The following is a 24,744-nucleotide window of genomic DNA, read 5'->3' as shown; positions in this document are numbered from 1 at the left end:
TTTGGTGGGTTTTGGGCCAAATTTGGGGGGGTGTTGGGCTGCAACACACACGTGGCCTTTTCCGTCCCTCGGTTAACCATTGGAGTATCAAACGAAGTCCAAATGACCCGAAACTTGACAGGCGGTCTACCGGTAGTAAACCAAGGCCGCATGACAAGTCTCGGTCCAATCCGGAAATGTTTAACCACCACACACGAAAGAAAGCTAAAATGGCCACCGGAGGAGAACGAAGCGCCGGAATGCAAAACGGACAACGGGGAAAATGCTCGAATGCATGAGATGAACATGTATGCAAATGCAATGCACGAGGTGACATGATAAGAGATGAACGAAAAAGAAAACAACACACGGAGACAAAGACCCGAACCCGAGAAATAAATATAACTTAACACCGGAAACGGCAAGAGTTGGATACAAATATGGAAAGTTATATCTGGGGCGTTACAACACTCCACCACTACGAAAAGATCTCGTCCCGAGATCTAGGACTGAAAGAACTCCGGGTACTCAGAACGGAGGTGATCCTCGCGTTCCCAGGTAGCTTCACGGTCGGAATGGTGAGACCACTTGACTTTGAGAAATTTGATTGACTTGTTGCGAGTCTTGCGTTCAGTCTCTTCAAGAATAGCAACTGGGTGCTCACGATAAGAAAGATCTTCTTGGAGCTCAATGTCCTCGAAGTTGACGGTGCGGTCAGGCGTCTTGAAGCACTTACGAAGCTGAGAGACATGGAACACATCATGAACATTTGCAAAGTTTGAAGGAAGCTCGAGTTGATAGGCGAGGTCGCCTCTCTTGCTGACAATCTTGAAAGGTCCCACGTATCTAGGGGCAAGCTTCCCTTTGATACCGAAGCGACGAGTACCTTTCATAGGAGAGACATGGAGGTAAACATGATCTCCGATCTCGAAAGCCAAATCACGGTGCTTACTATCATAGTAGCTCTTCTGGCGGGATTGGGCTGCTTTGAGGTTATCACGAATGACTTTGCACATTTCTTCTGCTTCTGTGATTAAGTCATTACCCAGCAGCTGACGTTCGCCGGTTTCAGACCAGTTGAGAGGGGTACGGCACTTCCTGCCATACAGAATTTCAAATGGGGCCTAGCCCGAACTTGCTTGAAAACTGTTGTTGTATGAGAATTCAGCATAAGGAAGGCAGTCCTCCCACTTCATGCCGAAGGAGATCACACAAGCCCTGAGCATATCTTCAAGAATCTGGTTGACACGCTCGACTTGACCGCTTGTTTGAGGATGGAAAGCAGTGCTGAAGCTGATGTTGGTACCCATGGCCTTCTGAAAAGAATCCCAAAACTTCGAGGTAAAGATACTGCCACGGTCTGAAGAGATCACTTGAGGAATACCGTGCAGAGAGACAATGCGAGAGGTATAGAGTTCCGCCAATTGAGCTGCAGTGATCGACTCTTTGATAGCAAGAAAGTGAGCCACCTTGGTGAGCTTATCGATGACAACAAATATAGCATGATTGCCACGCTTGGACTTTGGAAACCCAGTCACGAAGTCCATTTCAATGTGGTCAAACTTCCATTCTGGAATGGCAAGAGGTTGGAGGAGACCAGCTGGCCTTTGGTGTTCTGCCTTCACTCTTCTGCAGACATCACATTCATTCACGAATTGAGCGATCTCGCGCTTCATTCGAGTCCACCAATAAGCTTGCTTGAGATCCTGATACATCTTCGTACTACCAGGGTGGATGGAGAGGAGAGAGTTGTGAGCCTCGTTCATGATCACTTTACGAAGTTCACCTTTGGGCACAACAATACGATCCTCGAAGAAGAGAGTGTCCTTGTCATCAAGGCGGTAGCACTTGTACTTGGACTGACTCTTGGCAATCCCAATCTTCACCTTTTTTACCATAGCGTCAAGAAGCTGGGCTTGGCGAATCTGGTCTTCTAAGGTAGGAGAGACTTGAAGGTTGGCGAGGAAACCTTGAGGAACAACTTGCAGATTCAGCTTGCGGAAAGCTTCACAAAGTTCGGGTTGATAAGGCTTGAGAATCAGACTGTTGCAGTAAGCCTTTCTGCTCAAAGCGTCAGCAATCACATTGGCCTTGCCTGGAGTATACTCAATACTCGGGTTATACTCTTGAATCATTTCGACCCATCGAGTTTGCCTTAGGTTGAGATTAGGCTGAGTGAAGATGTACTTGAGACTCTTGTGATCAGTGAAAATGTCCACTTTTCTTCCCAATAGAAGATGTCTCCAAGTCAAAAGAGCATGCACAACTGCCGCCAACTCGAGATCATGAGTGGGGTAGTTCTTCTCATTAGGCTTCAACTGGCGAGATGTATAAGCAACAACTTTCTTCTCTTGCATCAATACTGCGCCAAGACCTTGGAGAGAGGCATCACAAAAGACCTCGTACGGCTTGGTTTCATCAGGCGGAGTCAGAACTGGAGCAGTGATCAACTTCTCTTTCAACGTGTTGAAAGCAATATCACACTCCGGAGACCAAACGTACTTGACGTGCTTCTGAAGAAGATTTGAGAGAGGCTTCGCGATTTTGGAAAAGTTTTCAACGAATCTTCGGCAATAGCTTGCGAGACCGAGAAAACTGCGGAGTTGCTTCACGTTCTGAGGAGGTTCCCAATTCACAATTGCAGACACCTTCTCAGCATTCACGGAAATGCCCTTGGCAGAGATGATATGACCAAGATAAAGAACCTCATCGAGCCAAAATTCACACTTGGAGAACTTGGCATAGAACTGATATTCCCTGAGCTTGTCAAGAACCAAATGCAAATGCTTGGCATGATCTTCCTTGTTCTTCGAGAAAACCAGAATGTCATCGAGATAGACCAAAACGAAGTCATTGGTGTAGGCGTTGAAGATGAAGTTCATCATGCAAGAGAACGTCGGAGGAGCGTTGGCGAGGCCAAAAGACATGACAGTGTATTCATATGAACCAAAGCTTGTTCTGAATGCTGTCTTGGGAATATCTTCTTCACGAATGCGAATCTGGTGATAACCCATACGGAGATCAAGCTTGGAGAATACTTGAGCACCCTTGAGTTGTTCGAACAGCTCATTGATGTTGGGAAGTGGGTATTTGTTCTTGATGGTCTTCTTGTTCACTGGACGGTAATCAACACAAAGTCGGCTCGAACCATCCTTCTTCTTCACAAAAAGAACACCACAACCCCACGGAGAAGTACTAGGACGGATGAGACCTAATCTTTCTTGCTCATCGAGTTGTTTCTTCAACTCCTTCAACTCTTCGGGGCCGAGCTTGTAGGGACGTTTGCACACAGGTTCCGTACCGGGCTCAAGTTCAATAACAAATTCAACCGGCCGGTTTGGAGGCATCCCTGGGAGTTCTTCTGGAAAAACGTCTTGATACTCACAAACAACCGGAATCTGTGAAATAGCATCCAATTCACCCTTCTCATTGAGAGAAAACAACCGGATGGTATTATCCCGAGCGGCAAAGACAATGACATCCTCAGACGAATGAGTCAGTTGAATCTGCCTGGCTGCACAATCAAGCTGAGCTTTATGCTTAGAAAGCCAATCCATCCCAAGAATAAGATCAATATCCGAGTTACCAAGAACCATTGGAGAAGCTAGAAACTTGAAATCACCCATCAAGATAGAAATATCCGGAACCACGTGATTAGCAAGCAAACATTTACCCGGAGAGACGACTGCTAACGGTCTATGCATAACTTGGGAAGTCAACTCATGCTTAGATGCAAAAGGTTTCGAGATGAAGCAATGCGATGCACCAGTGTCAAAAAGAACTTTTGCAGGAACATCGTTAACAGGAAGGTTACCCATGATCACATCTGACGAGTCCTCTGCCTGAGCTGCATTCATCAAATTGACCTTGGCATGCTTGGGGTTATGCTTGACCACAGCTGTACTTGCCGATCTCACAGGAGGAGGAGGAGGAAGACGCCTCTGGTTGAAACACTTGTTGGCATAGTGACCCTTCTGTTGGCACTTGTTCCACGTGACCTCTGAAAGCGGACGGTGATAAGGAGCACTCGATCTTGGAGCTTGAGACGAAGTCTTGTTCTGAAAGCCTGGGTTGGGTGGGTGGGAAGAACCACTGCCACCTTTGCTCTTCTGCTGATACGGCTGACGGAACGGAGGAGGAGGAAGCCAATACTTCTGTTGCTTGGCCACTTGAGTAGAGGAAGACGGAGTAACATCTCTGACTCGCTTCCTGGAAGCATCACACCTCAACTGAGCAGCCTCTTGCTTCAGTGCCATGTTGTAGAACTCATCGTATCTCAACGGCTCAAAGAGGACAAGAGCGAGCTGAATTTCTTCACGAAGACCACCCCTGAACTGATATATCATGCTCTTCTCATCAGGCACATCCTGCTTGGCAAAGCGGGCAAGCTTCTGGAACAACTTGTTGTAGTCATAGACAGACAAAGAGCCTTGCTTCAGATTGCGGAATTCCTCACGCTTGCTTTCAACCACGCTCTGCGGAATGTGATGAGCGCGGAAATCTTGACGGAAATCATCCCAAGTGATCAAACGTCCACCACTGGAATCTTTGTACTGCTGGAACCACTCTGCAGCCTGATCTTTGAGTTGGAAAGAAGCGAACTTGACGAAATCTTCAGGCCTGACGTTGCTGCACTCGAAATGCTTACACAGATCCACAAGCCAATCGTCAGCATCGGTTGCCTCAACACAATTGCTGAAAGTCTTTGGCCCGTTAGCAAGGAACTGGTTGAGTGTAGCAAAGTGACCCTGGTTGCTGCCTTGATTCCCTTGACTGCCTTGATTGCGCTCTTGGAGAATTTGCATGATCAGCTGAGTGTTTGCATTGGTTGCGGCCATCACAGCTTGCCATGCCTCTGGAGGAGGTGGAGGTGGTGGCGGATCAGGATTCGGAGTCGTGCGCGTTGGAGGAGCCATCCTGAAGAGGTTGACCACCATTAGCACATGACAGATAACTATTGAAGCTGAATCCAACGGAATGAAAATTGCAACATATAATCTTCACATCCGAACAAAATGAACGAATGCATTTCTCTTGAAGTGGTCCCATATTCCTAAATTGCGAAGCCACGAAGAATCAGGTAGAAGGGGTACAACAACGAGGGATGGAATCAACATATGACGTCGAAGCAAAACGAATACCACAACTCGAAATAAAACCAAGGGTTGGCTTGCGGAATAAGCCGGAACAAATACATGATAGAAATTTCGTCCGAAGTTTTTCGTGGTGGGACCTACACGGGCTCGATCGTACAGCACCATCATGTACAAGGCAGTGCACATGACATACGAAGCGTCCCCGAGTCAGCATAGCCAAGGACTCTTTAAGACACAACGAGACCACTGTAAAATCGACCGTGAATAGGCGAACCACTAGACGTCGAACCCCAATTTCATATCATACATCTGTCGGAAAGATATCCTAAGGCTACTTGAATTCCCACCTATGAAATTCCCGAAATTTTCCCGGTTATGCAATCAGGTGTTGGGGATACAGGGGAGCATAATATCTCACTCAAGCTAGCAAATCCTACATCCAGCTGTATCCATCCTTCAACACATAACCAAGAAACCTTCGGAAACCCATCTATCTCAACCTTCGAAAAGCATCCGTTATACAAGTTATGGCGATACTCCCGAACTCCCGCCCCAGTACTGGGTGGCGTCGAGGTTATCTCACCAACGAACTGCATAAAAGAGATTTTCGATGTCGCGCACAAATCTCAAGTATACCAGAATTGCAACGATAAAATTGTGACGACAACACCTCGGAGCTCAACTCCCCGGGACACTGCCACAACCCCTAAAGACAGGAGGCACCAAGAACAATGTTCTCGTCACAAAACCATCGGAACAAAACCAAGATACTCGCGTGATCCTAAATTTTTTTTTAGTGAAATTTGAGAAGAGAAGAGTCAAAACTCTACGTCAGGATGCCTTACCAGAGCGATGAGGAGACTGGGAAGTAAAAAGAATTCCTAACTCTCCGATATATAATTCCTAAGTGACTCAAAACATTTTTCTAGACACAACTCGGCTTCTAAAAATGATCAAGCAATGGGGCTCCTAAGGTCGGGGAAGGCTCTGATTACCAACTTGTAACGCCCTCGATGCGGCTATAGCTCCCACGTGTCGAGGCACGACTTAGAGACGTAACCGCATTGAAAGCAATGTCGCAAGTCAGGCAATCATTACAACATCCCATGTAATACATAATAAAACGGGGAAGACAACATAGTTGGCTTACACTCGCCACGTCACATCAGAGTACATAAATAACATTTATCATACAAATCACTCATGGCCCGACTACGGCGCCAAAATAGAAAAGACCCCCAACATGCGACAAGGCCCGGAAACGAACCCCAACTAGGCACCACTACTGATCATCGGGAAAGGAAACATAATAACGCTGAGAGTCCTCGTCGAACTCCCACTTGAGCTCGTACTCGTCACCTGGAGCGGAATCACCTGGACCTGCATCTGGAGTTGTAGTATCTGTGAGCCATGGGGACTCAGCAATCTCACACCCACGCTATCAAGACTATTTAAGCTTATAGGACAGGATAAGGCAAGTATATTTGGAGCTGCAGCAAGCGACTAGCATATATGGTGGCTAACTTATTCGCAAAGGAGAGCGAGAAGAGGGGGCAAAGCACGAGCGAGAGACTAGAAGCATAACCTGCGCAAGCATAACTCCAACACCGTGTCCACTTCCCGGACTCCGTCGAGAAGAGGCCATCACGGCAACACACGTAGTTGATTCGTTTAATTAATTAAGGTTCAAGTTATCTACAACCGGACATTAACAAATTCCCATCTGCTCATAACCGCGGGCACGGCTTTCGAAAGTTCAATCCCTGCAGGGGAGTCCCAACTTAGCCCATGACAAGCTCTCACGGTCAACGAAGGAATATACCTCTACCCGAGACACACCGATCAGACTCGGTAACCCGGTACAACAAGACAAATCGACAGGTTAAAACAAGTCCAGCAACACCGCCCGAATGTGCCGACAAATCCCGATAGGAGCTACACATATCTCTTTCTCAGGGCACACTCAGATTGTCCAAACTTCCGGTAGGCCAGCCCAGAGTTGCCCCTGGTAGCCACCGGCGGCTGACGTTTTGGACCAACACTCTGAGGAGCACTGGCCCGGGGGGGGTTAAAATAAGATGACCCTTGAGTCTGCAGAACCCAAGGGAAAGAAAAGGCTAGGTGGAAAATGGTAAAACCAAGGTTGGGCATTGCTGGAAAAGCTTTAAACAAGGCGAACTATCAAGGGGTTCCCATAATAACCCAACCGCGTAAGGAACGCAAAATCCGGGAACATAACACCGATATGACGGAAACTAGGGCGGCAAGAGTGGAACAAAACACTAGGCGAGAGGCCGAGCCTTCCACCCTTTACCAAGTATATAGATGCATTAAGATAACATAGCAATATAATGATATCCCAACAAGCAAATAAAAGACGTTCCAATAGGAACGGCTCCAATCTTCACCTGCAACTAGCAACGCTATAAGAGGGGCTGAGCAAAGCGGTAACATAGCCAAACAACGGTTTGCTAGGACATGGTGGGTTAGAGGTTCAACATGGCAATTGGGAGGCTGACAAGCAAAAGGTAGGCATCGTAGCAGTGGCAAAGCAAAAGAGCGAGCAAACTAGCATAGCAAAGATAGTAGTGATTTCGAGGGTATGATCATCTTGCCTGCACAGTTGTCAAAGTTGACTGGATCCTCACAAGCAAACTCAACGGGCTCCTCGGTAGCGAACTCGTCTCCCGGCTCTACCCAACAAGACAAACAAGCAACAAGGATACAATCAACCACGTGCAAGACCAAGCAATATGATGAAATGATGACATGCTATGCGGGATGCGATGCGGGATGCAAAATGCAAGATATGGCAGGAAATGCATGAACCTGGCCTCAACTTGGAATTCCAAGTGTGCTAGTGGATAGAGGGGATGAAATCGCTTGAAAACGATATAAAGATCATTGGAATCGGAGTTACGGTTTGGAAATGGCAAGCGTTTTAAGATATGACATCGGTCTGCGATTTACAGCAAGTAGGCATCTAAACGCAACGAAATGAACATGCTACAGGCACCAAACATGAAAACAAACTACATGGCAGTGATATACACAAGATGGTTAACAAAACACTAGCACTGAGCCATAGGCAAATTCATCCATTAAGTGGTTCAAACAAGCCTGGCAAAAACGAATATGCAAAACAGATTCCAGACTTAGTGAAACCAACACTAGCCTGAAATTTCAGATCACGAAGCCCTCTTCGGAGCAGCAAAACAACATGATAGATAACCTGAACATGACAAGTAAGAACATGGAATGGAGCTACTCAACAAGCTTAACAAAACACCCAGAGTGACCTGGGGCCAAAAGGTTCACAAAATACTCTACCGAGCTCACGAACATAGCTCAAACACAATCAGTTTTCAGACTTAGTGAAAACTGAGACATGCTGAAATTATAGCTCACGAAGGCATGTAAACGAGCTCGATGCACTCACTACGGTGCAAGTCATGGCAATACAAGCATATATCCAGAAAGAAGGCACAAAATGCTAGCTACACATGGCAATAACAAAGGCATAGCATGCATGGAACACTAACGGTAGCATCGGCAAAATCGCAAACAAGTTGACGATCTGCCCAGATTAACAACGAAGCAAAAGTTGAGCTCGATTGAGTCAACCTAGAGCACTCCACATATGCAAACAAAGACATGGATGGATAGAGCATAACATAAATATCAAAACTCCCTTACTGATTATCCTCAAAAGAGGCACGGATCACTAGGAAACAAGCTGGACATATAGCATCACGAACTAAAATATCCCAGACAGTGAAAATCACTAAGTCCCTGAAATCAGCAATCTCAGGTACCTCTCTTCGCAAGCTTGCACAAGACAACACACACATCCTAAAAATGAATGGGTGGCACCTCTGGAAAGAATACAAAATGTTTAACAAATCATCCCAAAGGGGCACAGACATATCATGCACGGATTAAACATGGCAAAAATGACAAAAGTGCATGATGAAGTAACGGATCTGCAATTTAACTCACGAAGCCTCATTCTAACAGCATTTTGGGCACCAAGATGAACTCAAATGCAACTGATGCAATGGAATGAAATGATGTACATGTCGAGGCGAAGATTCTGATATATTATATGCCCAAAACGGAGTTACGGTTACAGAGTTACGGGCGGTCAAAATATGCATAAAAAACTAGGGTTCGGGACGAAAAAGTCAACCGAGAACTCAGATCCAGATCGGGATCTCGCGGGTACTGTTCACGACACTGTTCACGGCACGTTCTTCGAGAACTCCGGCGAGGGCGTGGTGGCCGGAGATGGAGGGGAGAGGCCGTGGGCCGGTAAGGGGCGGCCGGGCGGAGGGCGGCGGAGCTCACCGCGGTGAGTTGCGGCGGCGGTGGAGCGGCCGGCCGGCGGCTGGGCGGCGATGGCGGGGCTCGCCGGCGACGGAGGCGTGCGGCGGCGCGGGTCGGCGGCGTCGGGGAAGACGGGCAGCGCGTGGCGGCGGGGAAGTGGCCCGCTCGGGCGGCGCGGGGGCCGGGCGCGGGCTCCCGCGGGCCGACGGCGGCGGCGGCGGTTGGCGCCACGTGGCGCGCGGCGAGAGGGCGAGTGGCGCGGCGGACGTTGTCCGGTCCGCTCCGGACACGTCCGTCGGCGGCGGTTCTGGAGTTTTTTTTTGAACTAGGGTTTCGAGGTGGAAGACGAGATCCGAAATGGAGGGGGCTATATATAGGCATAGAGGGAGCTAGGAGACTCCAAATGAGGTGCGGTTTTCGCCCACGCGATCGTGATCGAACGCCCTAGGACATGGAGCAGAGTTTGGTGGGTTTTGGGCCAAATTTGGGGGGGTGTTGGGCTGCAACACACACGTGGCCTTTTCCGTCCCTCGGTTAACCATTGGAGTATCAAACGAAGTCCAAATGACCCGAAACTTGACAGGCGGTCTACCGGTAGTAAACCAAGGCCGCATGACAAGTCTCGGTCCAATCCGGAAATGTTTAACCACCACACACGAAAGAAAGCTAAAATGGCCACCGGAGGAGAACGAAGCGCCGGAATGCAAAACGGACAACGGGGAAAATGCTCGAATGCATGAGATGAACATGTATGCAAATGCAATGCACGAGGTGACATGATAAGAGATGCACGAAAAAGAAAACAACACACGGAGACAAAGACCCGAACCCGAGAAATAAATATAACTTAACACCGGAAACGGCAAGAGTTGGATACAAATATGGAAAGTTATATCTAGGGCGTTACAACACTCCACCACTACGAAAAGATCTCGTCCCGAGATCTAGGACTGAAAGAACTCCGGGTACTCAGAACGGAGGTGATCCTCGCGTTCCCAGGTAGCTTCACGGTCGGAATGGTGAGACCACTTGACTTTGAGTAATTTGATTGACTTGTTGCGAGTCTTGCGTTCAGTCTCTTCAAGAATAGCAACTGGGTGCTCACGATAAGAAAGATCTTCTTGGAGCTCAATGTCCTCGAAGTTGACGGTGCGGTCAGGCGTCTTGAAGCACTTACGAAGCTGAGAGACATGGAACACATCATGAACATTTGCAAAGTTTGAAGGAAGCTCGAGTTGATAGGCGAGGTCGCCTCTCTTGCTGACAATCTTGAAAGGTCCCACGTATCTAGGGTCAAGCTTCCCTTTGATACCGAAGCGACGAGTACCTTTCATAGGAGAGACATGGAGGTAAACATGATCTCCAATCTCGAAAGCCAAATCACGGTGCTTACTATCATAGTAGCTCTTCTGGCGGGATTGGGCTGCTTTGAGGTTATCACGAATGACTTTGCACATTTCTTCTGCTTCTGTGATTAAGTCATTACCCAGCAGCTGACGTTCGCCGGTTTCAGACCAGTTGAGAGGGGTACGGCACTTCCTGCCATACAGAATTTCAAATGGGGCCTTGCCCGAACTTGCTTGAAAACTGTTGTTGTATGAGAATTCAGCATAAGGAAGGCAGTCCTCCCACTTCATGCCGAAGGAGATCACACAAGCCCTGAGCATATCTTCAAGAATCTGGTTGACACGCTCGACTTGACCGCTTGTTTGAGGATGGAAAGCAGTGCTGAAGCGGATGTTGGTACCCATGGCCTTCTGAAAAGAATCCCAAAACTTCGAGGTAAAGATACTGCCACGGTCTGAAGAGATCACTTGAGGAATACCGTGCAGAGAGACAATGCGAGAGGTATAGAGTTCCGCCAATTGAGCTGCAGTGATCGACTCTTTGATAGCCAGAAAGTGAGCCACCTTGGTGAGCTTATCGATGACAACAAATATAGCATGATTGCCACGCTTGGACTTTGGAAACCCAGTCACGAAGTCCATTTCAATGTGGTCAAACTTCCATTCTGGAATGGCAAGAGGTTGGAGGAGACCAGCTGGCCTTTGGTGTTCTGCCTTCACTCTTCTGCAGACATCACATTCATTCACGAATTGAGCGATCTCGCGCTTCATTCGAGTCCACCAATAAGCTTGCTTGAGATCCTGATACATCTTCGTACTACCAGGGTGGATGGAGAGGAGAGAGTTGTGAGCCTCGTTCATGATCACTTTACGAAGTTCACCTTTGGGCACAACAATACGATCCTCGAAGAAGAGAGTGTCCTTGTCATCAAGGCGGTAGCACTTGTACTTGGACTGACTCTTGGCAATCCCAATCTTCACCTTTTTCACCATAGCGTCAAGAAGCTGGGCTTGGCGAATCTGGTCTTCTAAGGTAGGAGAGACTTGAAGGTTGGCGAGGAAACCTTGAGGAACAACTTGCAGATTCAGCTTGCGGAAAGCTTCACAAAGTTCGGGTTGATAAGGCTTGAGAATCAGACTGTTGCAGTAAGCCTTTCTGCTCAAAGCGTCAGCAATCACATTGGCCTTGCCTGGAGTATACTCAATACTCGGGTTATACTCTTGAATCATTTCGACCCATCGAGTTTGCCTTAGGTTGAGATTAGGCTGAGTGAAGATGTACTTGAGACTCTTGTGATCAGTGAAAATGTCCACTTTTCTTCCCAATAGAAGATGTCTCCAAGTCAAAAGAGCATGCACAACTGCCGCCAACTCGAGATCATGAGTGGGGTAGTTCTTCTCATTAGGCTTCAACTGGCAAGATGTATAAGCAACAACTTTCTTCTCTTGCATCAATACTGCGCCAAGACCTTGGAGAGAGGCATCACAAAAGACCTCGTACGGTTTGGTTTCATCAGGCGGAGTCAGAACTGGAGCAGTGATCAACTTCTCTTTCAACGTGTTGAAAGCAATATCACACTCCGGAGACCAAACGTACTTGACGTGCTTCTGAAGAAGATTTGAGAGAGGCTTCGCGATTTTGGAAAAGTTTTCAACGAATCTTCGGCAATAGCTTGCGAGACCGAGAAAACTGCGGAGTTGCTTCACGTTCTGAGGAGGTTCCCAATTCACAATTGCAGACACCTTCTCAGGATTCACGGAAATGCCCTTGGCAGAGATGATATGACCAAGATAAAGAACCTCATCGAGCCAAAATTCACACTTGGAGAACTTGGCATAGAACTGATATTCCCTGAGCTTGTCAAGAACCAAACGCAAATGCTTGGCATGATCTTCCTTGTTCTTCGAGAAAACCATAATGTCATCGAGATGGACCAAAACGAAGTCATTGGTGTAGGCGTTGAAGATGAAGTTCATCATGCAAGAGAACGTCGGAGGAGCGTTGGCGAGGCCAAAAGACATGACAGTGTATTCATATGAACCAAAGCTTGTTCTGAATGCTGTCTTGGGAATATCTTCTTCACGAATGCGAATCTGGTGATAACCCATACGGAGATCAAGCTTGGAGAATACTTGAGCACCCTTGAGTTGTTCGAACAGCTCATTGATGTTGGGAAGTGGGTATTTGTTCTTGATGGTCTTCTTGTTCACTGGACGGTAATCAACACAAAGTCGGCTCGAACCATCCTTCTTCACAAAAAGAACACCACAACCCCACGGAGAAGTACTAGGACGGATGAGACCTAATCTTTCTTGCTCATCGAGTTGTTTCTTCAACTCCTTCAACTCTTCGGGGCCGAGCTTGTAGGGATGTTTGCACACAGGTTCCGTACCGGGCTCAAGTTCAATAACAAATTCAACCGGCCGGTTTGGAGGCATCCCTGGGAGTTCTTCTGGAAAAACGTCTTGATACTCACAAACAACCGGAATCTGTGAAATAGCATCCAATTCACCCTTCTCATTGAGAGAAAACAACCGGATGGTATTATCCCGAGCGGCAAAGACAATGACATCCTCAGACGAATGAGTCAGTTGAATCTGCCTGGCTGCACAATCAAGCTGAGCTTTATGCTTAGAAAGCCAATCCATCCCAAGAATAAGATCAATATCCGAGTTACCAAGAACCATTGGAGAAGCTAGAAACTTGAAATCACCCATCAAGATAGAATTATCCGGAACCACGTGATTAGCAAGCAAACATTTACCCGGAGAGACGACTGCTAACGGTCTATGCATAACTTGGGAAGTCAACTCATGCTTAGATGCAAAAGGTTTCGAGATGAAGCAATGCGATGCACCAGTGTCAAAAAGAACTTTTGCAGGAACATCGTTAACAGGAAGGTTACCCATGATCACATCTGACGAGTCCTCTGCCTGAGCTGCATTCATCAAATTGACCTTGGCATGCTTGGGGTTATGCTTGACCACAGCTGTACTGGCCGATCTCACAGGAGGAGGAGGAGGAAGACGCCTCTGGTTGAAACACTTGTTGGCATAGTGACCCTTCTGTTGGCACTTGTTGCACGTGACCTCTGAAAGCGGACGGTGATAAGGAGCACTCGATCTTGGAGCTTGAGACGAAGTCTTGTTCTGAAAGCCTGGGTTGGGTGGGTGGGAAGAACCACTGCCACCTTTGCTCTTCTGCTGATACGGCTGACGGAACGGAGGAGGAGGAAGCCAATACTTCTGCTGCTTGGCCACTTGAGTAGAGGAAGACGGAGTAACATCTCTGACTCGCTTCCTGGAAGCATCACACCTCAACTGAGCAGCCTCTTGCTTCAGTGCCATGTTGTAGAACTCATCGTATCTCAACGGCTCAAAGAGGACAAGAGCGAGCTGAATTTCTTCACGAAGACCACCCCTGAACTGATATATCATGCTCTTCTCATCAGGCACATCCTGCTTGGCAAAGCGGGCAAGCTTCTGGAACAACTTGTTGTAGTCATAGACAGACAAAGAGCCTTGCTTCAGATTGCGGAATTCCTCACGCTTGCTTTCAACCACGCTCTGCGGAATGTGATGAGCGCGGAAATCTTGACGGAAATCATCCCAAGTGATCAAACGTCCACCACTGGAATCTTTGTACTGCTGGAACCACTCTGCAGCCTGATCTTTGAGTTGGAAAGAAGCGAACTTGTCGAAATCTTCAGGCCTGACGTTGCTGCACTCGAAATGCTTACACAGATCCACAAGCCAATCGTCAGCATCGGTTGCCTCAACACAATTGCTGAAAGTCTTTGGCCCGTTAGCAAGGAACTGGTTGAGTGTAGCAAAGTGACCCTGGTTGCTGCCTTGATTCCCTTGACTGCCTTGATTGCGCTCTTGGAGAATTTGCATGATCAGCTGAGTGTTTGCATTGGTTGCGGCCATCACAGCTTGCCATGCCTCTGGAGGAGGTGGAGGTGGTGGCGGATCAGGATTCGGAGTCGTGCGCGTTGGAGGAGCCATCCTGAAGAGGTTGACCACCATTAGCACATGACAGATAACTATTGAAGCTGAATCCAACGGAATGAAAATTGCAACATATAATCTTCACATCCGAACAAAATGAACGAATGCATTTCTCTTGAAGTGGTCCCATATTCCTAAATTGCGAAGCCACGAAGAATCAGGTAGAAGGGGTACAACAACGAGGGATGGAATCAACATATGACGTCGAAGCAAAACGAATGCCACAACTCGAAATAAAACCAAGGGTTGGCTTGTGGAATAAGCCGGAACAAATACATGATAGAAATTTCGTCCGAAGTTTTTCGTGGTGGGACCTACACGGGCTCGATCGTACAGCACCATCATGTACAAGGCAGTGCACATGACATACGAAGCGTCCCCGAGTCAGCATAGCCAAGGACTCTTTAAGACACAACGAGACCACTGTAAAATCGACCGTGAATAGGCGAACCACTAGACGTCGAACCCCAATTTCATATCATACATCTGTCGGAAAGATATCCTAAGGCTACTTGAATTCCCACCTATGAAATTCCCGAAATTTTCCCAGTTATGCAATCAGGTGTTGGGGATACAGGGGAGCATAATATCTCACTCAAGCTAGCAAATCCTACATCCAGCTGTATCCATCCTTCAACACATAACCAAGAAACCTTCGGAAACCCATCTATCTCAACCTTAGAAAAGCATCCGTTCTACAAGTTATGGCGATACTCCCGAACTCCCGCCCCAGTACTGGGTGGCGTCGAGGTTATCTCACCAACGAACTGCATAAAAGAGATTTTCGATGTCGCGCACAAATCTCAAGTATACCAGAATTGCAACGATAAAATTGTGACGACAACACCTCGGAGCTCAACTCCCCGGGACACTGCCACAACCCCTAAAGACAGGAGGCACCAAGAACAATGTTCTCGTCACAAAACCATCGGAACAAAACCAAGATACTCGCGTGATCCTAAAATTTTTTTTAGTGAAATTTGAGAAGAGAAGAGTCAAAACTCTACGTCAGGATGCCTTACCAGAGCGATGAGGAGACTGGGAAGTAAAAAGAATTCCTAACTCTCCAATATATAATTCCTAAGTGACTCAAAACATTTTTCTAGACACAACTCGGCTTCTAAAAACGATCAAGCAATGGGGCTCCTAAGGTCGGGGAAGGCTCTGATTACCAACTTGTAACGCCCTCGATGCGGCTATAGCTCCCACGTGTCGAGGCACGACTTAGAGACGTAACCGCATTGAAAGCAATGTCGCAAGTCAGGCAATCATTACAACATCCCATGTAATACATAATAAAACGGGGAAGACAACATAGTTGGCTTACACTCGCCACGTCACATCAGAGTACATAAATAACATTTATCATACAAATCACTCATGGCCCGACTATGGCGCCAAAATAGAAAAGACCCCCAACATGCGACAAGGCCCGGAAACGAACCCCAACTAGGCACCACTACTGATCATCGGGAAAGGAAACATAATAACGCTGAGAGTCCTCGTCGAACTCCCACTTGAGCTCGTACTCGTCACCTGGAGCGGAATCACCTGGACCTGCATCTGGAGTTGTAGTATCTGTGAGCCATGGGGACTCAGCAATCTCACACCCACGCTATCAAGACTATTTAAGCTTATAGGACAGGATAAGGCAAGTATATTTGGAGCTGCAGCAAGCGACTAGCATATATGGTGGCTAACTTATTCGCAAAGGAGAGCGAGAAGAGGGGGCAAAGCACGAGCGAGAGACTAGAAGCATAACCTGCGCAAGCATAACTCCAACACCGTGTCCACTTCCCGGACTCCGTCGAGAAGAGGCCATCACGGCAACACACGCAGTTGATTCGTTTAATTAATTAAGGTTCAAGTTATCTACAACCGGACATTAACAAATTCCCATCTGCTCATAACCGCGGACACGGCTTTCGAAAGTTCAATCCCTGCAGGGGAGTCCCAACTTAGCCCATGACAAGCTCTCACGGTCAATGAAGGAATATACCTCCACCCGAGACACACCGATCAGACTCGGTAACCCGGTACAACAAGACAAATCGACAGGTTAAAACAAGTCCAGCAACACCGCCCGAATGTGCCGACAAATCCCGATAGGAGCTGCACATATCTCTTTCTCAGGGCACACTCAGATTGTCCAAACTTCCGGTAGGCCAGCCCAGAGTTGCCCCTGGTAGCCACCGGCGGCTGACGTTTTGGACCAACACTCAAAGGAGCACTGGCCCGGGGGGGGGTTAAAATAAGATGACCCTTGAGTCTGCAGAACCCAAGGGAAAGAAAAGGCTAGGTGGCAAATGGTAAAACCAAGGTTGGGCATTGCTGGAAAAGCTTTAAACAAGGCGAACTATCAAGGGGTTCCCATAATAACCCAACCGCGTAAGGAACGCAAAATCCGGGAACATAACACCGATATGACGGAAACTAGGGCGGCAAGAGTGGAACAAAACACTAGGCGAGAGGCCGAGCCTTCCACCCTTTACCAAGTATATAGATGCATTAAGATAACGTAGCAATATAATGATATCCCAACAAGCAAATAAAAGACGTTCCAATAGGAACGGCTCCAATCTTCACCTGCAACTAGCAACGCTATAAGAGGGGCTGAGCAAAGCGGTAACATAGCCAAACAACGGTTTGCTAGGACATGGTGGGTTAGAGGTTCAACATGGCAATTGGGAGGCTGACAAGCAAAAGGTAGGCATCGTAGCAGTGGCAAAGCAAAAGAGCGAGCAAACTATCATAGCAAAGATAGTAGTGATTTCGAGGGTATGATCATCTTGCCTGCACAGTTGTCAAAGTTGACTGGATCCTCACAAGCAAACTCAACGGGCTCCTCTGTAGCGAACTCGTCTCCCGGCTCTACCCAACAAGACAAACAAGCAACAAGGATACAATCAACCACGTGCAAGACCAAGCAATATGATGAAATGATGACATGCTATGCGGGATGCGATGCGGGATGCAAAATGCAAGATATGGCAGGAAATGCATGAACCTGGCCTCAACTTGGAATTCCAAGTGTGCTACTGGATAGAGGGGATGAAATCGCTTGAAAACGATATAAAGATCATTGGAATCGGAGTTACGGTTTGGAAATGGCAAGCGTTTTAAGATATGACACCGGTATGCGATTTACAGCAAGTAGGCATCTAAACGCAACGAAATGAACATGCTATAGGCACCAAACATGAAAACAAACTACATGGCAGTGATTTACACAAGATGGTTAACAAAACACTAGCACTGAGCCGTAGGCAAATTCATCCATTAAGAGGTTCAAACAAGCCTGGCAAAAACGAATATGCAAAACAGATTCCAGACTTGGTGAAACCAACACTAGCCTGAAATTTCAGATCACGAAGCCCTCTTCGGAGCAGCAAAACAACATGATAGATAACCTGAACATGACAAGTAAGAACATGGAATGGAGATACTCAACAAGCTTAACAAAACACCCAAAGTGACCTGGGGCCAAAAGGGTTCACAAAATACTCTACCGAGCTCACGAACATAGCTCAAACACAATCAGTTTTCAGACTTAGTGAAAACTGAGACATGCTGAAATTATAGCTCACGAAGGCATGTAAACGAGCTCGATGCACTCACTACGGTGCAAGTCATGGCAAGACAAGCATATATCCAGAAAGAAGGCACAAAATGCTAGCTACACATGGCAAGAACAAAGGCATAGCATGCATGGAACACTAACGGTAGCATCGGCAAAATCGCAAACAAGTTGACGATCTGCCCAGATTAACAACGAAGCAAAAGTTGAGCTCGATTGAGTCAACCTAGAGCACTCCACATATGCAAACAAAGACATGCATCGATAGAGCATAACATAAATATCGAAACTTCCTTACTGATCATCCTCAAAAGAGGCACGGATCACTAGGAAACAAGCTGGACATATAGCATCACGAACTAAAATATCCCAGACTTAGTGAAAATCACTAAGTCCCTGAAATCAGCAATCTCAGGTACCTCTCTTCGCAAGCTTGCACAAGACAACACACACATCCTAAAAATGCATGGGTGGCACCTCTGGAAAGAATACAAAATGCTTAACAAATCATCCCAAAGGGGCACAGGCATATCATCCACGGATTAAACATGGCAAAAATGAAAAAAGTGCATGATGAACTAACGGATCTGCAATTTAACTCACGAAGCCTCCTTCTAAAAGCATTTTGGGTACCAAGATGAACTCAAATGCAAATGATTCAATGGAATGTAATGATGTACATGTCGAGGCGAAGATTTTGATATATTATATGCCCAAAACGGAGTTACGGTTACAGAGTTACGGGCGGTCAAAATATGCATAAAAAACTAGGGTTAGGGACGAAAAAGTCAACCGAGAACTTAGATCCAGATCGGGATCTCGCGGGTACTGTTCACGACACTGTTCACGGCGCATTCTTCGAGAACTCTGGCAAGGGCGTGGTGGCCGGAGATGGAGGGGAGAGGCCGTGGGCCGGTAAGGGGCGGCCGGATCCGGCCCGGACCTTGCCCCGGCCGGGCGGAGGGCGGCGGAGCTCACCGCGGTGAGTTGCGGCGGCGGTGGAGCGGCCGGCCGGCGGCTGGGCGGCGATGGCGGGGCTCTCCGGCGACGGAGGCGTGCGGCGGCGTGGGTCGGCGGCGTCGGGGAAGACGGGCGGCGCGAGGCGGCGGGGAAGTGGCCCGCTCGGGCGGCGCGGGGGCCGGGCGCGGGCTCCCGCGGGCCGGCGGCGGCGGCGGCGGTTGGCGCCACGTGGCGTGCGGCGAGAGGGCGAGGGGCGCGGCGGACGTTGTCCGGTCCGCTCCGGACACGTCCGTCGGCGGCGGTTCTGGAGTTTTTTTTTTGAACTAGGGTTTCGAGGTGGAAGACGAGATCCGAAATGGAGGGGGCTATATATAGGCATAGAGGGAGCTAGGAGACTCCAAATGAGGTGCGGTTTTCGCCCACGCGATCGTGATCAAACGCCCTAGGACATGGAGCAGAGTTTGGTGGGTTTTGGGCCAAATTTGGGGGGGTGTTGGGCTGCAACACACACGAGGCCTTTTCGGTCCCTCGGTTAACCGTTGGAGTATCAAACGAAGTCCAAATGACCCGAAACTTGACAGACGGTCTACCGGTAGTAAACCAAGGCCGCATGACAAGTCTCGGTCCAATCCGGAAATGTTTAATCACCACACACGAAAGAAAGCTCGAAATGGCCACCGGAGGAGAACGAAGCGCCGGAATGCAAAACGGACAACGGGGAAAATGCTCGAATGCATGAGATGAACATGTATGCAAATGCAATGCACGAGGTGACATGATAAGAGATGCACGAAAAAGAAAACAACACACGGAGACAAAGACCCGAACCCGAGAAATAAATATAACTTAACACCGGAAACGGCAAGAGTTGGATACAAATATGGAAAGTTATATCTAGGGCGTTACAACACTCCACCACTACGAAAAGATCTCGTCCCGAGATCTAGGACTGAAAGAACTCCGGGTACTCAGAACGGAGGTGATCCTCGCGTTCCCAGGTAGCTTCACGGTCGGAATGGTGAGACCACTTGACTTTGAGAAATTTGATTGACTTGTTGCGAGTCTTGCGTTCAGTCTCTTCAAGAATAGCAACTGGGTGCTCACGATAAGAAAGATCTTCTTGGAGCTCAATGTCCTCGAAGTTGACGGTGCGGTCAGGCGTCTTGAAGCACTTACGAAGCTGAGAGACATGGAACACATCATGAACATTTGCAAAGTTTGAAGGAAGCTCGAGTTGATAGGCGAGGTCGCCTCTCTTGCTGACAATCTTGAAAGGTCCCACGTATCTAGGGGCAAGCTTCCCTTTGATACCGAAGCGACGAGTACCTTTCATAGGAGAGACATGGAGGTAAACATGATCTCCGATCTCGAAAGCCAAATCACGGTGCTTACTATCATAGTAGCTCTTCTGGCGGGATTGGGCTGCTTTGAGGTTATCACGAATGACTTTGCACATTTCTTCTGCTTCTGTGATTAAGTCATTACCCAGCAGCTGACGTTCGCCGGTTTCAGACGAGTTGAGAGGGGTACGGCACTTCCTGCCATACAGAATTTCAAATGGGGCCTTGCCCGAACTTTCTTGAAAACTGTTGATGTATGAGAATTCAGCATAAGGAAGGCAGTCCTCCCACTTCATGCCGAAGGTGATCACACAAGCCCTGAGCATATCTTCAAGAATCTGGTTGACACGCTCGACTTGACCGCTTGTTTGAGGATGGAAAGCAGTGCTGAAGCGGATGTTGGTACCCATGGCCTTCTGAAAAGAATCCCAAAACTTCGAGGTAAAGATACTGCCACGGTCTGAAGAGATCACTTGAGGAATACCGTGCAGAGAGACAATGCGAGAGGTATAGAGTTCCGCCAATTGAGCTGCAGTGATCGACTCTTTGATAGCCAGAAAGTGAGCCACCTTGGTGAGCTTATCGATGACAACAAATATAGCATGATTGCCACGCTTGGACTTTGGAAACCCAGTCACGAAGTCCATTTCAATGTGGTCAAACTTCCATTCTGGAATGGCAAGAGGTTGGAGGAGACCAGCTTGCCTTTGGTGTTCTGCCTTCACTCTTCTGCAGACATCACATTCATTCACGAATTGAGCGATCTCGCGCTTCATTCGAGTCCACCAATAAGCTTGCTTGAGATCCTGATACATCTTCGTACTACCAGGGTGGATGGAGAGGAGAGAGTTGTGAGCCTCGTTCATGATCACTTTACGAAGTTCACCTTTGGGCACAACAATACGATCCTCGAAGAAGAGAGTGTCCTTGTCATCAAGGCGGTAGCACTTGTACTTGGACTGACTCTTGGCAATCCCAATCTTCACCTTTTTTACCATAGCGTCAAGAAGCTGGGCTTGGCGAATCTGGTCTTCTAAGGTAGGAGAGACTTGAAGGTTGGCGAGGAAACCTTGAGGAACAACTTGCAGATTCAGCTTGCGGAAAGCTTCACAAAGTTTGGCTTGATAAGGCTTGAGAATCAGACTGTTGCAGTAAGCCTTTCTGCTCAAAGCGTCAGCAATCACATTGGCCTTGCCTGGAGTATACTCAATACTCGGGTTATACTCTTGAATCATTTCGACCCATCGAGTTCGCCTTAGGTTGAGATTAGGCTGAGTGAAGATGTACTTGAGACTCTTGTGATCAGTGAAAATGTCCACTTTTCTTCCCAATAGAAGATGTCTCCAAGTCAAAAGAGCATGCACAACTGCCGCCAACTCGAGATCATGAGTGGGGTAGTTCTTCTCATTAGGCTTCAACTGGCGAGATGTATAAGCAACAACTTTCTTCTCTTGCATCAATACTGCGCCAAGACCTTGGAGAGAGGCATCACAAAAGACCTCGTACGGCTTGGTTTCATCAGGCGGAGTCAGAACTGGAGCAGTGATCAACTTCTCTTTCAACGTGTTGAAAGCAATATCACACTCCGGAGACCAAACGTACTTGACGTGCTTTTGAAGAAGATTTCAGAGAGGCTTCGCGATTTTGGAAAAGTTTTCAACGAATCTTCGGCAATAGCTTGCGAGACCGAGAAAACTGCGGAGTTGCTTCACGTTCTGAGGAGGTTCCCAATTCACAATTGCAGACACCTTCTCAGGATTCACGGAAATGCCCTTGGCAGAGATGATATGACCAAGATAAAGAACCTCATCGAGCCAAAATTCACACTTGGAGAACTTGGCATAGAACTGATATTCCCTGAGCTTGTCAAGAACCAAACGCAAATGCTTGGCATGATCTTCCTTGTTCTTCGAGAAAACCAGAATGTCATCGAGATAGACCAAAACGAAGTCATTGGTGTAGGCGTTGAAGATGAAGTTCATCATGCAAGAGAACGTCGGAGGAGCGTTGGCGAGGCCAAAAGACATGACAGTGTATTCATATGAACCAAAGCTTGTTCTGAATGCTGTCTTGGGAATATCTTCTTCACGAATGCGAATCTGGTGATAACCCATACGGAGATCAAGCTTGGAGAATACTTGAGCACCCTTGAGTTGTTCGAACAGCTCATTGATGTTGGGAAGTGGGTATTTGTTCTTGATGGTCTTCTTGTTCACTGGACGGTAATCAACACAAAGTCGGCTCGAACCATCCTTCTTCTTCACAAAAAGAACACCACAACCCCACGGAGAAGTACTAGGACGGATGAGACCTAATCTTTCTTGCTCATCGAGTTGTTTCTTCAACTCCTTCAACTCTTCGGGGCCAAGCTTGTAGGGACGTTTGCACACAGGTTCCGTACCGGGCTCAAGTTCAATAACAATTTCAACCGGCCGGTTTGGAGGCATCCCTGGGAGTTCTTCTGGAAAAACGTCTTGATACTCACAAACAACCGGAATCTGTGAAATAGCATCCAATTCACCCTTCTCATTGAGAGAAAACAACCGGATGGTATTATCCCGAGCGGCAAAGACAATGACATCCTCAGACGAATGAGTCAGTTGAATCTGCCTGGCTGCACAATCAAGCTGAGCTTTATGCTTAGAAAGCCAATCCATCCCAAGAATAAGATCAATATCCGAGTTACCAAGAACCATTGGAGAAGCTAGAAACTTGAAATCACCCATCAAGATAGAAATATCCGGAACCACGTGATTAGCAAGCAAACATTTACCCGGAGAGACGACTGCTAACGGTCTATGCATAACTTGGGAAGTCAACTCATGCTTAGATGCAAAAGGTTTCGAGATGAAGCAATGCGATGCACCAGTGTCAAAAAGAACTTTTGCAGGAACATCGTTAACAGGAAGGTTACCCATGATCACATCTGACGAGTCCTCTGCCTGAGCTGCATTCATCAAATTGACCTTGGCATGCTTGGGGTTATGCTTGACCACAGCTGTACTTGCCGATCTCACAGGAGGAGGAGGAGGAAGACGCCTCTGGTTGAAACACTTGTTGGCATAGTGACCCTTCTGTTGGCACTTGTTGCACGTGACCTCTGAAAGCGGACGGTGATAAGGAGCACTCGATCTTGGAGCTTGAGACGAAGTCTTGTTCTGAAAGCCTGGGTTGGGTGGGTGGGAAGAACCACTGCCACCTTTGCTCTTCTGCTGATACGGCTGACGGAACGGAGGAGGAGGAAGCCAATACTTCTGCTGCTTGGCCACTTGAGTAGAGGAAGACGGAGTAACATCTCTGACTCGCTTCCTGGAAGCATCACACCTCAACTGAGCAGCCTCTTGCTTCAGTGCCATGTTGTAGAACTCATCGTATCTCAACGGCTCAAAGAGGACAAGAGCGAGCTGAATTTCTTCACGAAGACCACCCCTGAACTGATATATCATGCTCTTCTCATCAGGCACATCCTGCTTGGCAAAGCGGGCAAGCTTCTGGAACAACTTGTTGTAGTCATAGACAGACAAAGAGCCTTGCTTCAGATTGCGGAATTCCTCACGCTTGCTTTCAACCACGCTCTGCGGAATGTGATGAGCGCGGAAATCTTGACGGAAATCATCCCAAGTGATCAAACGTCCACCTCTGGAATCTTTGTACTGCTGGAACCACTCTGCAGCCTGATCTTTGAGTTGGAAAGAAGCGAACTTGACGAAATCTTCAGGCCTGATGTTGCTGCACTCGAAATGCTTACACAGATCCACAAGCCAATCGTCAGCATCGGTTGCCTCAACACAATTGCTGAAAGTCTTTGGCCCGTTAGCAAGGAACTGGTTGAGTGTAGCAAAGTGACCCTGGTTGCTGCCTTGATTCCCTTGACTGCCTTGATTGCGCTCTTGGAGAATTTGCATGATCAGCTGATAGTTTGCATTGGTTGCGGCCATCACAGCTTGCCATGCCTCTGGAGGAGGTGGAGGTGGTGGCGGATCAGGATTCGGAGTCGTGCGCATTGGAGGAGCCATCCTGAAGAGGTTGACCACCATTAGCACATGACAGATAACTATTGAAGCTGAACCCAACGGAATGAAAATTGCAACATATAATCTTCACATCCG

This window comes from Triticum urartu, chromosome 5A (assembly GCF_056163025.1).
Source record: "Triticum urartu cultivar PI428250 chromosome 5A, HENAU_Tu73, whole genome shotgun sequence".
Taxonomy (NCBI): domain Eukaryota; kingdom Viridiplantae; phylum Streptophyta; class Magnoliopsida; order Poales; family Poaceae; genus Triticum; species Triticum urartu.
This window is presented reverse-complemented; position numbering follows the sequence as displayed.